The 18663-nt window shown below is 42.0% G+C and overlaps 1 protein-coding gene and 1 pseudogene across 5 annotated transcripts in view; one reads left to right on the top strand and one right to left on the bottom strand.

Moving 5' to 3' along the window:
* Window positions 1–18663, top strand: part of Dis3l2 (DIS3 like 3'-5' exoribonuclease 2) — a 330432-nt gene that overhangs the window by 213425 nt on the left and 98344 nt on the right. The gene's annotated exons all lie outside the window — the stretch shown is intronic.
* LOC128117998 (sterile alpha motif domain-containing protein 3-like) lies at window positions 665–17044 on the bottom strand (annotated as a pseudogene).

Below are 18663 nucleotides of genomic sequence, written 5' to 3'. Positions count from 1 at the left end.
CAGAGGGTTAAGGGCCTTTTAAGCATTCTTGGATGTTGCTAGGAAAGAAAAGGCAGGGTTGCAGCCAGGGGTGACTGTAGCAGGAAGGGTAGCCGCAGGGGATTGTCAGGCTGTGTGGAGGCTATGAGGAAACCCTGTCAGTTTCCCTCCATGCCCAGAGATACAGTTTCCATCGACTTCTGGCGCTTTTCTAGAGGGGAGCCTTGGTGACTACTGTGACTTTGGTTATTCTTGGAAATTACCTTGGACTAACATGGACTTTGGTTGTTTTTTTTTTCCTAACATGGACTTTGATGGTGTATGTACCCATGAGGTATGCACATCCTTTTGATTTTAGTCTGCCACAGAGCATTGATGGCCCACCTTCAAAGTATTCATCCCTCATCTTCCTCTGATGCAAACCTCTGTATGTTTCCTCCTCTATTGCAATAAGCAGTGATGATTAGTAGGCATAAGCCAAGAGAGTATGTTGCCTAAAACTGCTTAGCTTCTTTTTGTAGAAGCTATCGCCATTCCCCCCTCCCAAATACTCCTATGGCTAAGGCTCATCCGTGCGAAGCAACACTCTGCACATAACCTCAGCACACGTTCTCTGTTACATGTTTCTGTAATCTAAAACTAGAGCAGCTTATGTACAAGAGCAAACTGCAGCCCAGTATCTGAGAAGTCTCTGCTGTGCAGAGGTTTGAGCAGGCCTGCTCTCTCTGCAGATAGATCCCTCTCCAAAGCACCCATGTGAACAGTGCCCTAGGCAGAAGCCTGGTGGTGCTGGGCCTTCCTCCCCTTGGGTTACAGCTCTTCTCTGTTAGTGATTGAAAACAGCTGCTCCATTTGTTCTCTCCAGTTTTATAGTTGTTTATGGCAAAAGTACAATACCTGTTTCTCTATCTCTGCTAGCCTCAACTCTTTTTTTTTTCCATGCAAACCATCAGTTTTATTGGTAACTTTTAAAAGGTATCTCACTTGTTTTAATGCTGCAGTTTATTGTCACATCATTAATCAGCTGTAGTTGTCAGAGTGTTTAGGGTTCAGGCTTATTTTCATCTGCACAATTTTAATCTTGCCAGCTCCCATGTCAGCGAGAGACTTCCTTGTCTGCCCTTTGGTGTCTAAATTTACACTTCTCATTACTTGTTCATCGTCTTCTATGGGTCTTCGAACATATTTAAAGCAATCTTTGAGGGCTTGTTTCCATAAAAAAAACAAAGCCACAGCAGTTCTCATCTAGGAAAGGGTGGGCCTGCAGCACAGCATTGACCACATCGTTGTACTGCTGGGTGGTGGGGTACAGCGAGCTTTCCAGATACTTTGTCATATCTGCCTGGAGAACTCGATGATCCTTATCCGTATGCTGTGATTTCCTTATGCAGGGAAATTCTGGTAAGACATAGGACTTAGTCCATTGTAGTGCTTTATTCCTTGCTAGAACGTGCTTTTCGTTTCTTTTCTGCTTCAATACTCCTTGGTCAAGGAGTCCATTATCAAGCTGATGGGAGTGGAGTTCTCTTCATGCTCAGGGCAGCTTGTGCCAGGGTCAACAGGGATGTCTCTCTGGGGCCTCCAGTGGGCTTCAGCCATTGATTGTTCTGCTTGTATTTTTTAATGAAGTCCATCAGAACAGCCTGGTGTCCAATTTTCTTTACCAGTTGCTGTATCATCTGATCATTAAGTGCCAGGAGTGCAGCTCCACTGACGTCTTCGTCTTGAAACCTGGGGACTAGCTCACCTAAGTTTTTCTCCACCAACCTCATGCAGACCTGATCAACTGTGTTTTCATTGCCGGATTCTTGTCCGCCTCAGACTCTTGAACCTGTAGGTATAGCAGGGAGCTAGACTCTGCTCTGCCTTACTCACTCTGCACAGCTGCTTTATTTCTAGTATGCAGGTATGTGGATAAGGGTTTCATGGAGAAAATGGGTAAAAAAAAAAATACTGCAAGAAAAACAGATTAGTAGCAAATAATGTTTATTTGTTAGACCATGGAAAACCACACAGACATTGTTCAGCGGGAATTCAGACACAGTGAGGAAAATAAGTTATCAAAAGACTGAAGTGAAAGGAGAAGAAGTTTTACAAGTGTAGGCATGCAGACCTGGGCAGGAGATGGGAACAAGGTCCATGAAGGATGAGGTAAGATGAGATGAGGAAGAGAAGGGTGTGGAGACCAGTGGCAGAACGGAGAAAGGAAGGACAGGCGGCTCAGCCTGGATGTTGAGGAACTACCCACAGGGAGACACTGGAAAGTCAGGGGGCATGCTGGGTTGGGAGAGGGTATCAATCACATGGAGTTGCCTGTCTGGTGATATGCATTTATAGGAATTACTGCTAGCCTATTTTTAAAGGACAAGAGAATAAATAAGCTGGGTAGATGATACCACAAAACTATAGCAAGAGAGCCCTGAAGGAAGGTAAGTTACGGACCCAAGTGCAGAGAGTGAGCTTCTTAGGACAATGGGATCACAAGCAACTTCCTCTCTGCTCTACTTTCCAAATTTTATAATGTGCTGATAGTAGCTTTATAATGAAAAATCTGTAGTAAAAAGGAAAAGGTGCCAGAAATCATGAGCTGCCCAGTAGTTGCCCACTGCACCAGGTGATGAGACCCTTCTATCTCCTTGCTATTTCTTGCATTCCAGAGAGACAGTTGACATCTGTGCATGTGGTGGGGCAGCAGCAAAAGGAAGAAACCAGGGAAGGCTTGGGAAAGGCCCAAGGTGGTCAGTCAAGCATTTTTTATGGTGGCACTTCCACAGTTGGCTATTGTGACAGCTGCTTCTGCCAGGACCGTTTGTCCAGGGAGGTGAAAAGCAAAAAAGGCAGGTCCAGTTTGGATTGGGATGGGTTGGCTAAGTTCAGGTTCCCTTAGTTACAAGTTCATATCCATTCCTACTTAGAAGGAAAAATATTTACTGCTTCAAAAAACAAATAATGTTTTCTGGTCATATTTATGTGATCTGTGTTTATTTAAAGAAAATATGTATAAAAGTTATATCCCCCTTTGGTCCTCCAGAAATCACCTGAAGGACTATTCTGTGAAAAATGAAATACATCGACAGGTAGAGCCTGCCAGTGCTCATACTCCCTTTCGTAGCGTGCCACTGTATGCCCAGGTCTTTCCTGTCGGGTGCAAGCTGTAGACAATCAATTGTGTAAAGTATCCAATTGACTTAGAGGGAGGAAGTGTGCCCCTACCTCCCTTCCAAAGCAGAGCTTCACCACTCATCTGATCTGGGTTTCACTCCTTCCTTTAACCCAAAACACACCTAAGGGGAAAGAACACTCCCCAGCAATGGAGGTTCTTTCATTTTTGTTTAAGAAAATATTTAATAACAAGTAGAGTTGTAATGATATCTCAGAATCTAAAGACAGTAAATCCCAGCTCGGTATTTTACGATTGTAACAGATTGCTTGCAGCACACCTCACAGTTAACCTCGCCATTTTAGTGTGGGAATACCACAGCTGTAAGCTCACCCTCTGTTTTTTTTAATTACCCTTTCAGCATTCACTTCATCGAATATCCAGATTGCATTTGAACTTGTAACCTTAAAGGCAACCCATTCTGCCATAAGATTGTGTGACTCTTAGGAAATCCTCCCCTGCAAGGTTCAGAAATACTGTTATCTTGCTGTAATTTTCTACTTATTAGTCCTGTTAATGTGCCTCAGTGCCCTATAGCACAAATAACAGTGTCTCATCTGAAAACTCTTCTAAACAAGAGCTGTCATTTATCTTCCAAATCACAATCCCTTTCCTGTCTTGTGGCTGATAAAGTGTGAATCCGATTGCCATGTCAGTCTTCCTGCCTCTGTAAAGCCTGGGGTGTGTGGCTCCCCGGCTTGCAAGCTCTGCTAGCAAGTTCATCTTTCCTGGACAGAGCTGGGATTCTGCTCAGTCACTGTGTCAGTGGGCAGACTGTCAGGCAGACGGGTCGGGGCCTTTGTCTCTAGTTGATCCTGAACCCTCACAGTTCTCCAGCACTGGTTGTGTAGTTCGTATTCTCTAATATTAAACATGACAGGGTTGTCTTTGTCAGGCCTTAGAAGTGACTGAAGAGGAGAGAGGAACAGCTGCTAATGAACTTGGGTTTCTATTTTGAGTGATGAAAGAGTTCTGGAATCACATGATTGGTAGTTGCACAATTTTGTAAAAATATTAGAACCATGGAGGAAAAATGAATGAATGAATGAGTGAATAATGAATAAATGAATGAATGAATAAGAAAAATACATCTAAATCCACTTATTCTTGATGCTTTCTGGAAATTAGAATTTATACTTTATTCATAACTAAGCAGAGATCTTAATGAATGTCCATCTGGGTCGCCATATCACATCCTTTTTGTCTCCTGGCTGCTTTCATCTCTGAAGCATAAAATCCTAAACCAAAGTGCTCAGCCCTCTGCATAGGCACCTGCCTACCTTCCCACCCCACTGGTTGGCTCAGTGAAAGAAGGGCCTTCCTTCTAGCCTGGTGAAAGATAGTACATGGGGAAGTGGATGTCTTCCAGTCTGCATACCTCAAAAGAGTACAGTTTCCTCTGCTCTCACAGGCATCTCTGTTGTGGGATATTTGCGGGATATGTGTTTTCACTGACACTCCAAGACTGACAATAAAGTTTACCTTGAATCAGAGAAGCAGTGGAGAAGTGACCAGTGACCTCCTCTTGCTCTGCTTCCCCAATCCAAAAGGTCTGTTAATCTATCTAAGCCCCTCCCTACTACTTCTTGTGTCTCTCTATATGTATCCTAGGTCCTCCAAAACCTCTGTGGCTAATTTGGTCAGCCAATTGCTGACTTCACCCTCTGATTCAAAGGAAACTTTATTGGCAATCTCAGAGTGTCACTGCAAACATATCCCACAACATTTCTGCTTACAATCCCTTTTCAGATGACCTTGTTTACCACAATTAAAACATCTGACCTTTTGATTTTCCTTAAAATTTTTAGAAATCACTTCTATCAAAGTAGCATCATAAGTTGTATTTCTGATCCATTCATCTGTGGTTTCTGATCTTGCTTTTAAAGGCCTGATCACCCTTTTGCATTCTGAATTATCATTTTCAAAAAGATTCAATTAATATTTGTCTGACTTCTGGATCTGATATTATTCTATGTATAGCAGAAGTCAATCTTTGTTTAAAAAAAAATCAGTGAAGGCTTCTTTTGGGCCTTGTATAATTTTAGTAAATGACTCAGTCCTCTTTCCTGATTCTTCATCCTTGTCCCAAGCATTCAAAGCTGCTATACAACATAGGGCCAGCTGATCATCAAATCCAAACTGTCTTTACAAATCAGCATACTGACCTTCACCAAAAAGCTGATTGGGAAATATCAATACCTCTACCTGTATTTCACTATTCTATGATCCTAGCTCTCTCTTTCCACCATGTTTTCCATTGTAACTGATGACCAGCTTCCAATACTGCTGTAGTGAAATTTTTCCAGTCTTGGAGGATAATTCTGTTCCAAGGTGCCCATGAATTTAACATCTGCTTCACGTAGGGTGAATGCATACCATATGAAACAACTCCTTCTTTAAATCTCCTTAAATCTTAACATTTCTACAGGATTTCAGTTAACTTCTGTATAGCCTTGGGGGTGCCTGCTATCTGGTGGTCGTTCTTGTATGGTAACTGGATAAATTACTTTTTTAAATTTATTTATTTAATGTGCATTGGTGTTTTGCCTGCATGCATGTGTGAGGGTGTCATATCCCCTGGAATTGGAGTTACAGACAGTTGTGAGCTGCCATGGGGGTGCTGGGAATTGAACCCAGGTCCTCTGGAAGAGCAGCCAGTGCTCTTAACCGCTGAGCCATCTCTTCAGCCCCAAGGTTGGTTTTCTAATAATCTTGGACTTTTCCTCTTCAGTTTCATCATGCAGTGGTGCAGTAAATTCTGCTGTAAACTCCTCTGTCTCTGTGTGAATATTTTTCTTAGTTTCATTAGTAGGTCTTTCTAAGGCTTGTATCTTAACAGTCAATTTTTCATATTTGGCGCAGATATCAAACCACTTTTTAATGGATAAAATATGAATTACCAAACTGATAATAATTGTAATCAACATTATGTCAATCCCAGCTATGTTGATTATTCCTTCATTTATTTTTTACAATTTCAAACCATACATTGTGGAACCATACAGAGTTCCAACTCCCTACATTGTAGTATTCCCCATTCTTAACATGGGAAAGATTTTATTTTATGGATGTTTATCATGTAGTGTCCAATGCATGGCATTAGATCATGCAGCAGTGATGCCACCACCTCTCCCTGCCACCGCAGATACTGCTCGGGCAGCTTCCCCCCACTCCCTGCAAGCCCCTGTGAGTCCCTGGGTTTTACTGCCCACCGCTGGCTCTACAGCTGCCAGAGTCAGCCTCTCACTGCTGGCTCTGTCATTCAGGTAGCCTCGTGATCTCGCTTGCCATACCCTCATGGCTGCGCCTGAACAGCTGCAGGTGCCCTAGGCCTGGCTGCTTGACACCTGTTGTCACTCACCTAACAGGCCCACCCTGTGGTGGGATGAGTGCCTGGGACAAGCAGAGCTCCGTCATGCCCCTTCACCCGCTCCCCCTCCACAGCCAAGCGCAGCTACACGAGCTGACTACAAACTGAAGAAGCCAAAAGATCTGGTGAGACACCTGGGAATTCTTTGGGGGGGGATTAGGATTTATTTATTTATTTATTTATTTATTTATTTATTTATTTATTTATTTTTAATGATTCGAGGTAAATTTGATTAGCAGTCTTGGCGTGTCAGTGTGAACAAATATCCTGAAACAGTTTCAGGTCCTGTCAAGTTGCAAATTAACACTAACCATCATAAGCTTTCCATTCCATTCCCTTACCAGGAAGCCCACAGCAATCAGTTGGTAGAAGCCAGCATCTAGAAGCTATTCCTGAGAGATATTCATAGAGATCTTTACCCGAGCAACTTCCCCATAGGTTATGAGTGACATTTGGTAAGAGTTTCTTGTCATAACTGATCACCTCTAGAGGCATAGAGCCCTTGACCCCATGTGCCAGGCATAGGTTAGAGAACCTGATGCACAGATTGGGTGATGGTAGTTTGAAAATGTCAGGGGCTGAGTTAGAGTGTCTAGATCTGCCACCAGGAAGAAAATAGACAGAAGTCTTGGAACATCTGCATGAGAAGATGCTCAGCACAGCCCCCAAGGCCAGGCCAGATCTCTTCCCTCACTGTGCAAAGCTAAGGATCCCATAAACAGTATTCTTTCGGTATTGTCCTTTGTTGAGCCTGTCACCAGCCCTGCCACAGCTCAGGGATCCGCACTCCCTCCCTTGAGACACAGAAAGAAGCAGTCTGTGGTGCTGCCACTGCTTCCTGCCCCCTCTCCCTTCCTCCCCACACAGCAGGCCTTCAGAAAGCCTCCTGAGCCAGCCTGTTTTCACTCATGGGGAGGCACTTGACAGTGTTGTCTGCTCCTCTGCCTCAGTCCAAAGGGACCTGCTTGCTCTTGGTTCTACATTGGAGACTGCTAGACTTTCCCCACCACCCTGTGTGCCTACAGAGAGCTACAGGATAGGTTTCCCTCTGAGCCTGTTTCTTCTCTGTCCCCTGCTTGTCATAAAAACATTGTCTACCATATAACCAACTGTTTTTAAAAAAGCAGCCACATACACACACACACACACACACACACGAGCAAGATAAAACTTTGCAGAGCCCTTCCTCCTGGCAGAATAATTGTTCCTACTGGATCATAATAACATGTTTTTTCATGTTTCTAACAGCAGTAAATATGATGACTTCTGATTTAATCCCCCTTTTTTCCTTGTTTCCCAAAGCAGGGTGTTCTTGACATATATACATCTCAGGTATCATGCTTGCTGCCTTGAATTTTAAAAATGTTTGGTGTTACCAGACCTAACCAGGCAACCTGTGGTATACTTACAGTATTTCCCTTCTTCTGTTTGTTTTTTTAACTGGTTTGTTTTTTGACTTGTCTTCTTCATTCCTCTGTCTTTGTCCCTAAGTTTGTGGTTCCTTTAGGCTTCTATCCTGATACATAAGCCTGCTTTACTTTCTGTCCTAAACTAAATCTGTTTCTTTGGAATTGGCCTAGTCTTCCCTTGTTTCGCCCCCATCTTTGAACTCATATCTCAGGTCTTGGTGATACATACAGGCTTCCTGAATTCTGTCTTACGATTGTGCTGTCTCTTTGTCTCGTGTGGTGGATCTTGTTCACCTCATCCCCAGGGTTTTCTCATGTGAGTCACTGGATGCCCTACATGCTTTTCTCTCTCCGTACCCACAGCCTTCTTAGAGATCATACCATGTGTTTCATTTTGTCCTTTGTCCCTGTCTGTAATCCTTGCCATTTCCAACTAAGTAAGTGCTAACTTGAGTCCACTATGGGCAGAGAACTTACCTTACTCCTCATGAATGTCTTGAAGTTTGATTATATCTCGGCATATATTTTCTTGGTAAATATTCCATGTATACCTGAGAAACGCGTGTTCTCCTCATTGTTGAGAAATACTTCACAAATGTCAGCAAAGGCAGTGTTGCTCAGCCTTCTGGACCCTCGCTGCCTTGCTCTCTTCGTGCCTGTCTTAGCCCTTCTTCCCTGTGACAAGTAAGTCCCAGGGAGAAACAGTTTTGAAGGAGGACAGGTTTGTTTGGACTGTGGTTTCAGAGGGCTTGGGCCAAGGGCAACTAGACCCATTGCTTGGGCCTGAGGCACGGTAAACCTTGTGTCAGTGAGAGTGTGTAGAAACCAGTGACCTCAACACCATCAGGAAGCTGACCTTCCTGTAGTGTGTCGTTTACCTCAGTATCTACTTTAATTGCTATAGAAACTCCAGCTGTTTGTGTAAATTGTGTGTCTTTGTTGATCTTTCTTTCACCGTCTTTTTAAAAAATATGTTGGGTTTTATGAGGAAATTGTGGACAGTTGAGGGTTTGGATGTCAATATTACCCCTGTGACCCATGCTACAACTTTTAACATTTCTTTACATTTAAAGTGAGGTAGTGGTAGTTGTCTTAGTTTATTTCCTTTATTATCTCTAATGCTGTTGGCCAATTAGAGGAGGAGATGGAAGGAAATTCTTGTGCTGAAGTGGATCTTTGGGCAAGTTTAAAACCCTTGTCATTGGATAATGTAATTATTTATAAAATCTTTTGTAGTTATAAGACTTTCCTTTTGTTTGACTATTTTCACAATATAAGTTCAACTAAAGTCTTTCTGTCAAGTTATCAACATAAACAAAACAAATTCTCTCCTTTTTTTTTTGGTTTTTCAAGAGAGGGTTTCTCTGTGTAGTTTTGTACCTTTCCTGCATCTCGCTCTATAGCCCAGGCTGGCCTCGAACTCACAAAGATCCGCCTGCCTCTGCCTCCCCAGTGCTGGGATTAAAGGCGTGCACCACCACCGCCCGGCACAAATTCTCTTATATACGAATGCACCAGAAGTTTGTCTGCTTATACTTTCATATACATATTAAGACCTAAATTTGAGACTTAAAATTTAAAAAAAAAAAAAGTTGTCTTAGGGGCCCAGAGATGGCTCAGCAGTAAAGATGTACTGCTCTCACAAATGAGACAGGTTCTGTTCCCAACAGCCTTGTCAGGCAGCTTACAAGTGCTGCTGGTGACTCTAGCTCCAGGGGAGCTGGTTGACACACACACACACACACACACACACACACACACACACACACACACACAGATGCGCATGTACACATAATTAAACATAATAATGAATCTTTTTAAAAGGTATCTTAATACAAGAGTACATGTAATACGAATACATTTAGTTGGCTTACTCTTGGGGGTAATGATGACTACTTAATCTTACGTTATCGCTTGGCCTCTGATAGCTGACTTGGATAGACCAAACAGGTCTGAATGTAGAAAGCATCACTACATGTAAAGACTCACTAGATTATGATCACAAAGGGCCATTTCAAGAAAATATAATCTAAACACATAGTCACAGTTTGCTTCAAAATATATAGAGCAGAATGACAGAAATACAAAGATGAGTTGATACATTTTTTATTGCTGTAGGTTAATTTCGCATACCTTTCTAAGGAAATGATACTTTATTTTTTTTTTTTAATTTTTTTTTTTTTTTTTTTTTTTTTTTTTTTTTTTTTTGGTTTTTCGAGACAGGGTTTCTCTGTGTAGCTTTGCGCCTCTCCTGGAACTCACTTGGTAGCCCAGGCTGGCCTCGAACTCACAGAGATCCGCCTGGCTCTGCCTCCCGAGTGCTGGGATTAAAGGCGTGCACCACCACCGCCCGGCTGGAAATGATACTTTAAACAGACCAGAAGTTTGGTAAAATTGTAGAAAATTTAAGACACACAGCTAATATCTGCTCTTAAAAGCTTATCTAATATACAGCATTTACAGTTAGAGAATGCATATTGTACTTCTTAAATATAAGATGCAGTTATTATTTTCTGTGCCAAGTAGAGTGACTTTTAAGTCTTTTAAAATAACTATGAAAAAAGTATTCCAGATAATAAAATACAAATGTGAAATTTAACCATTAGATTTTCCTTTTTTATTTTATTCTAACTTTGCATTTAGTCCAACACAAAACAAAAAGCCCTTGAAGTATTCCTGAACTGACACCTGAATCGTACTAATATAAACTGAGCACATAGGCTCAGGTTCCTTTGCTGGGAATTTGGCTAGTGCCCGCTTAATGATGACTATCACTCCATCACAGATCATAAGACACACTAGTCATTAGCTGTGGCCCCTGTCACACAGATTGTGTCGGAAGAAGCTGACAATTCTGCCAGACTCTGAACCCCTCATGCCCCAGCACAACCCTTGGAAACAAAGCTATGCTCTGTCATATAACTTTGCCCAAATTTCATCTTTCTACAGGAAATGCTTGGTTATTTGATAAATATTTAGAATATCACTAGGAATCCAAGAGTTGTTTTTTTTTTTCTGAACACCTTATGTAGAAATTGACTATACAAAAAAATTCCTTTACATTGGGTCCCCAAATTCACTTAACAGGTTGGAATCTTGAAATCTTTTGCAAAAAGAAGAAATGAAAATCCCTAATCCTGAGACATTGTAATTACAAAAATAGGATATATAAGCATATGAAAAGGAATGCTCGCAGGAGCACAGATGATGAAAAGGATGATTTTAAGTAAAATCAGAGAGTTAGCTGATCCCTTTTTGTTTTGTGAACAGTGTAACAAGTAAGATTAATTTAAACCTGAATTCATTGTCTGCTTTGTGGTCAGAAATCTAAAACACACATAATTTGTTCTGATACATATTCAAGTTGTCTTAGAGTTGGGCTGTTAAACAGCTGTCAGAGCAGCAGCTTCCTGCCAGCTCCTTCCTCCCATGTAGTGACCGGAGGGTTGTGTTAGCCGGCGTGGACCTCCTTCTTTAACGTACTTGTTGTGTGTTTTTGCTGTGAACTGGGATCTCCCTTTCTTTCTTCACAGAGCTCTCCTGCAGAAGCCTGGCTGTAGCTATGCTGCACACACTTTGGGTCCTCTTGCCAGTGTGGGGACCAGAACAGACAATCAGGAGCTTCATGAGTGCTCAGGGACAGAGAGGAGCAATGTGTGGGCCTGGACCGTGGCTCAGCGTGCATGGCGACTGTCAGAAGCTGCTGGCTTGCTGGCTCCTGTTCTTTAACTGTTATAGTTATGTAGTTGTGAGTGTTAGAGTAAACACTTACAAATAATGATGGTTTTAAAGAAAATTAAACCATTAAACACATTTCAAAAATCATCAGCATTATACAGTCAGATGCTTAGACCATAATCCAATTACTAATTATAAAAAGTGTGTTTAAAATAATAATCAATAACAAAAAATCAACAGATTTGGAAATTTTTATATACATTTTTCATTATATCTTTGCCAAATGAACAAAAATTAAAGTTTAGCCATAACGTATTTTCTTCTCTTCTTCCCCTCCACTCGAAAATCAACAAGATGCATGGCACAATTCAGAGTGTACTTAATGTGGTCCTCCAGTGTGCCTTGAAGAATCTAGGTTACCTAGCTCTTTGCGGCTATTTATTCCTTCACAGCTTTCGACAGAGTACCTGTTTCCTTCTTTAGGCTTTGGGGTTCCCACTTGTGGTACTTTTCTAAAACTGTGCAGGGGCCACTGAACTCAGCAGTGTGCCTTGTGCTGTCCTGGTTCCCCACAAGTGAGCCCAGGGTTGTTTCTCTAACAGAAGATACCTAGATGCCCCAAAACCATCTGTGGAGAAAGGTGGGCAGACAACTGATCCCATGTACCTGTTCCCTGTGGACATGCTCTTATGTGCTGACTTGGGTTGCTGACAGTACTTGTTAGCACATGTTAGTACTTGTTAGCACATTTGAAGCACAATTGGAGATAGTTTAAGAAGGCAGTGGCTTACTGTCCCCTGCATTCAAATGTAGGTCCACTTGGACTCTACCTGCTCCCAAACTGTGAACACTCACACCTTGATATCTGCCCCTTAAAAGTCTAGACCTAAGAGCATCTAAAAAGACCTTAGGTGACTTTTGTGGAATGTCAGTCTCAGGACTTGGCCCTTCCCGGGAAGAGTATCACTAGGGAGGCTCATTCCTTTTGGAGAAGAATGTCCCTGTGTCTGCTGCGCTTGCTCTACAAGCCACAAGAAATGAATTATCTTGTTAGCATACTGCCTTGGCAGTGTAAGAGAAGCAGGTCATCTGGTTGAACGGTGTGGTAAAAGACTGGGTCTGCTGCATTCTCTGCTGCATGAGCAGCTTGAAAGAAACCACATTTCCTTGTGCTCCTACCACCAGGAATAGTGTATCTCACATGCCTACAAGCTATACCCCTTGCCTGTCACAAGCTCCGTTGACACAGGATAAAAAGGTGGCCCCCAGGCTTTTGTCACATAGTTCACAGAATGGGGAAACAAGATTTCCAGTTAGCCTTCAGCATCTCAGCACTACCGTATGGACCAACCTTGTACTGCCTGTAAGGGAGGTCACTGGGGGCAAATATATGTGTTTCTGAGCCCCCAGTTCTCAGATTCTCATCCAATAGTTCATCCAACACAGTTTAAAAGATGCTTTTGAAAGTTGAATCCACACTGAACATGTAGACTTTCCCCTAACAGTACAATCAAAGAACTGTTTATAATGCATTTATATATATTAGGTTTTGTAAGTATCTAGAGGTTACTTTAAATGAGGATATGCATAGATTGTGTGCAAATGCTTCAGTGCTTTATATGTGTATTCTGCAAATACTGCCATACTTTAAAAATGGAACTGGAGCGCTCAGGCCCTTCAAAGTCAGTGTGACTGTCTTAGTAGCTGACCACCCCTCCTGGCTATTTTCATCTGGAATTACCTTTTTTCTTGACTTTTTAGCTGTTGGCCTTGTCATGATTTTCCCATAAGGGCCTTCAGGCCTTGTGGCATTTTTTTTAAATTTATTTTATGTGCATTGGTGTATAGGTGTCAGATCCCCTGGAACTGGAGTTACAGACAGTTGTGAGCTGCCATGTGGGTGCTGAGAATTGAACCCAGGTCCTCTGGAAGAGCAGTCAGTGCTCCTAACCACTGAGTCATCTCTCCAGCTCTGCCTTGTGGCATTTGTATATCAGGCAGAATGTCATGGTTTGAGCCCTCAGATTCAGTCTCCATAATTTCTTAGTCCACAGCTTATTCTTTCCCTGGTCCGTCCACTTTCATGAACAGAATCCTAATGCTAGGATTCAATGGGGTGCTTGTCTTAAAAACTGCACACTGTGCTGAGAGGCAACTCACACCTAATTAGGAAAGTTTAATCTGTCATCTGTTGAAAATGTGCTATATGTATCTTTAAAAAATAAGACCTACATGTACCATTTAATTTCACCAAAAACTATGTATAAAATCTGTTCTTTGTGTTGAGAAGGGAACCTTATTCACTCTTCAATAGATTTTGGAAGAGAAAATTTCCACTTGTGGGCAATTTTCTGCTCAGATACACTTCTGGACTTTGTCTCTGACATCTTCATGATGCCCTGTGCTTTGAACGCTCTTCCTCCTACGCCTATTCCTTGGGAAGTCATTTCTAATCCCAGTTTTGAAACATTGATTTTTTTTTTCCCTTCTTGAAGTCTCTTATGTTAGAGGGCATTCTGACCTCAGGCAAATCACAGGCAACTCAAATACTCGATCACAGACAAACCTTATTTTGGTAGCAGGGCCCTTGATGAATCTGGGAGGAGCAATGGAAAATTCTTTAGGTCCGTCAGCTCAGAAGGAAGTGCACATCTTCTCCATTCATTTGGGGCACTGGTGACTGAACAACTAACTGTCCTTGATGGATGATCTTTTTTTTTTTTAACTTAATTGTACCTTGACTCAAAATATCCAAATAACTAAATAGCCACGCAAGGGCTCTGGCATGAAAGTGGGCTTCTGGGATACCTGCCAATGCGCTCCTGTTTTGAGGAGAGGATATAAGTGGAAAGATTAAGTGGAGAGACAGCTCCACCCCTCTAAGTCTTATTCCTATGTTCCATTCAAATCTTGCTAGCCTGATTTCTGTGGGGTCTGGGCTTTGGAAATTCTCTTTTTTTTTTTTTTTCATGGATGTCTCAGTGCACCTTGTTAAACCAAATTTGGTCCCCAGCCTGTTCATCTGGTTCCAGCTCTGCTGATTGGTTCCAGTTTTCTTGCTCATTAAAGCCAAGATAATCTAGAGCCCACTAGTTAGGCATCTTCAAGCCTCTGGCACCAATGTAAACCTGGAAGCCAGTGGGGAGGCCCAGGGATCCAACACCCCCATTGCATGATAAGAGGCAGTTGCAGTGTGCCAAAGGAGTGCTGGGGTAGGAGCAGAAGAATGGGCATCACACCTTGTCTTTGCCTCAGCTGCCTCTGGAAGTTTAGGCCTGTCTGTGATTCCCTGAAATTTCTTCCTCAGCAATAAAATAGTAGTTTAAACTAGACATTGTTGCAAGTTTCTACCAGTTGCAAGTTGTAAGTATATGAAGAAAGAAAGAAAGAAGCTCCCTTTATATCTGTTGTTGCAAAAATAAATCACACTTTAACTGTGTTGGCTGTAGCATATTCTACTGATGCTTTCCACAAAACTACAAGCTGGGCATTGTGGTACATGCCTGCAGTTCCAGTCCTCAGGGGGTAGAGGAAAGAGGATTGGAGTTGGAGGCCAGCCTGGATTACCTGTGTAATCGGGTCTCAAAAAAGAAAAAAGAAAAAAAAAAAAAAAGCCAGTAAGATGAGTCATCTGGTAAAGTTACTTGCTGCCAAACCTGATGGCATGAGTGAGTTCAGAACCCACACGTGGCAGGAGGAAACTACTTCCTGCAAATTGTCCTTTAGACTACACAGGTATGCCATGGTCTGAGCACAAGAGTGCACACCTACACAATAAAGAAAGAAAGAAAGATAGAAAGAAAGAAACATTTTTAAGGAAATAATGATAGCTACTCTAACAGAATGAGAAAGAACAGCGTTCCTATTCCGAAGGAAAAGATTAGCTCTGAGCCCCACATTCTCTGATCTCTGAAACAAGGGTAATAATATTTAACTCAGAATTGGTGGGAAAATTAAATTAAATAATCCCTGTAATCCCTGGCACTTAGAACTGTGCCATACAAACAATAAGTGTTCAATGAATATAATTAATATTAATACAAAAGTGGAAAGATTAAAGTTAACCTGGAATTATGCTAAGAGTTGTGCAGCAGAAACAAATGTGCAGCTGCTATCCAGAAGCTGAAATGTGAACAGAATAGAAAATCCAAAGCACCTGCATATGTACGTGTGCAACCTGGTTCTCAGCTCAGCCGTCACTGCAGTGTGGTGAGAAAAGGTTTTATTGATGAGTAGTGCTAGGTCAAGTGAGTAGCCTATGTAGGAGAAAAGTGGGTTTTGATCCCTGCTTTACACTGCACATAAAAATGAACCCCATGTGACTCATAGACCTGCATGGGAAAGGTAAATCATGGCAGAATAATAATGTCACAGCCTTAGGGGAGCCAATTTCTTGAGCTAGGCATGAAAAGATTAGGTTCAGTGTGGTGGTGCATGCCTTTAATCCCAAAACTGGGAGGCAGAGGCAGGCAGATCCCCAGGAAACCCTGTCTTGAAAAACCAAAAAAGAAAAAAAAAAAGATTTACAAGCTGGACTATCTGTTGCTGTGACAAAATACCATAACCAAGGTAACATACAGAAGAAAGGGTTTGTTTGGTGTTTGTGTGTGTGTGCGCAGACTTCCATCTTTTGCATGTATAAATTATTAATACAATTTTTGTTTTGTATACTGTGAAGTTAGAAAGTTGTTTCTCCTTAATGCAAAGAAATGAATGAAATTGAGTAATTAGATAAAAGAGTCATTTAACATCACTAGAAATAGCCTAAATAAATAAATAAATAAATAAATAAATAAATAAATAGTGTCTCTGTAATGAGAGAAGAGCCCTTCCAAGTTTTTATCACTACAATTTAAAGTGATGAGCTTTTGCCTCTCAGAATTCAAAGTGAGGAAGAAAACTTTTAATTTCAAGTAAAAGGAAGATTTAGACTGAATTAAGCAGTGGGTAATTACAGTTAACACATAGTAACTAGACATTTAAAGGTATCTATGTTCTTTGAGATGTATAAAATTATGTATCTTTTAAATTTTGCTTTTAGAAAATAATAATTATGTCTTGTTAATTAAGAGAAAATAGAAAATCCATGGATGGCTGAGTGTGCTGGAGCCTGCCTGTAATCCTAGCCCTGTGTGAGGCCTAGGTAGAAGGATCCAGAATTCTAGGCCGGATTTTGCTGCATAGCAAGTTGAGTTTGAGGCCAGCTTGGGTTAAGTGAGGCCTTGTATCAGAAACAGCATGAGAAAGGGGGTGCAGAGAGATCAAAGAGGGGAGAAAGGGAGTAAAGAAGGATGACTCAGTGCACAAATGAGCATGCAAGTGGGCTAGAATTCTGTAGTCAAACCTACATGGAGGGGCGTTGAGCTCTGGAGGAGAATCTTCAGTGGGGATCACACAGTACTCACTGTGCCACAGGGTAGAGGAAGGCTGGGGCTCCGGGACAGCCATAGCCCCAGAGACGCGTTTGAAAGTGTTTGGAACAAGTGTCATGGGCTTATACAGACTGGAGTCTCGTTTCTGGCTTGGAAACAGCTGTTCTGCTTGGAAAGGGTATACCCAGTGGCTGAGGTCACCTTTATAGAGCCTACTGGCAAAGTGTTTTAGTTGCTACCAGCCACCAAAAGTCAAGTATGCCAGAACCCATTTCATGGCTCCCTGCCCAGACTTGCAGGGATCTGTGTATGTGCTATAGACTCAGAGTTGTATGGAAGCAAGTGGAAGTGTATACAGTATTTTGTCAGTACATTTAAAAAGTAATCTAAAACTTAAGTGAGAAAGACATTTATCATGGAAAACTTAGAATTTCTTATAAGCATGAAGAAATCCGCAGACCTGTCATCTAAAGGAAAACCCTGCTATTACCTTCCTATGTCTCTCTCCAGGCACTTGTAAGCCAGGTGTCCAGGTTTCTGTTGTTGTTGTTCTTCCTCTTCTTGATGCCTCTGAAAACAAATACAAACGTGGATCATGAAGTCAGGAATAATCTCGGAAAATCATTTCCGAAAGTCATCATTGGAGGCATTGTCATTCTGCTCCAAACTGTAACCCTCTTTGGTCTCTTTGAAAACTTGTACCTAGTTTTACTTAACTGGATTTTGTGCTTCTCAATTTTTTTCCTTTCCTTGACTTCAGCCTTGCAATTTTTGGGGGTGGTGGTACTGGTGGAGGGTTTTGAACATGCACAGAAGGCATTAAAATAAAACTCCTTCTTAGCTTCTGCAACCCCCAAAGCATGGCCAGTCTGCCCTGTTGCCACCCCAGCCACCCACCCTGGCCGCTCTTGTCTTCACTCTCCACGTCTGTAACCACTGTCAAGGGTCCTTCCCCACCCCTGAGCTCCACTGTCTTGGCATTGAGGAAGGATCAAGTGCGTGTGCTCAGTGCTGTCCCAGGCCTGACCGGCTGACCCAGGCTTTCCTCACTCACTTTAGAGACGCCTGGAAATTCCCAGACGTTGCCTGTGCCAGCCTTACATGTTCAGCCCCTCGTTCTCCTTCCTGTTAATGAAGAAGGCCATTTCTCAAGTCATTTGGAAAGGGAAAAGTGGAATTTACTACCTGGGTGTTCCTCTTCCATGCTGTTCGTATAAATTTAAACTGAGATTCCTGAGAATTAGATTGAACATGACAAAAATTGCTGTGTGGGCAGTTTCGTTGAGTACTTGCAGATTGATAGAGCTCTTTGTAACAGTGAAGGGGAAAGGTTCTTTAAGCTGCCTAGTTCCAGAAGGTGAGCTCACCAGTTAAGGAGTGTGTACTTAAAGGTCCTCTTTAACCCTTTGATGGGTAGCAAAAACGAAAAAAAGAAAAGAAAATCCACAAACTCTTCCAAACCACCCCTCATACACACAGACCTTGTATTGCATTCAGATTTATGTGTCCTGGAATTTTTCATTACTTGAACTCCTTCTAAGTTTAAGAAATATCCTCAAATCCTCAGCACGTCACGACCATGGAGTGCTGCCATGGCATGCCATCCCAGTGGTCAGCTTTTGTGTGAGATTACATAACGAAATACCACACGGAACTGGAATTCGTCAGTTTGAATTGTCCTTCCTACCTAGCAAC

Source organism: Peromyscus californicus, unplaced genomic scaffold (assembly GCF_007827085.1).
Source record: "Peromyscus californicus insignis strain IS unplaced genomic scaffold, ASM782708v3 Scaffold_21__1_contigs__length_65335640, whole genome shotgun sequence".
Classification (NCBI taxonomy): Eukaryota; Metazoa; Chordata; class Mammalia; order Rodentia; family Cricetidae; genus Peromyscus; species Peromyscus californicus.
The sequence above is the reverse complement of the archived record's forward strand: the minus strand, read 5'-3'. Positions and strand labels throughout refer to the sequence as shown.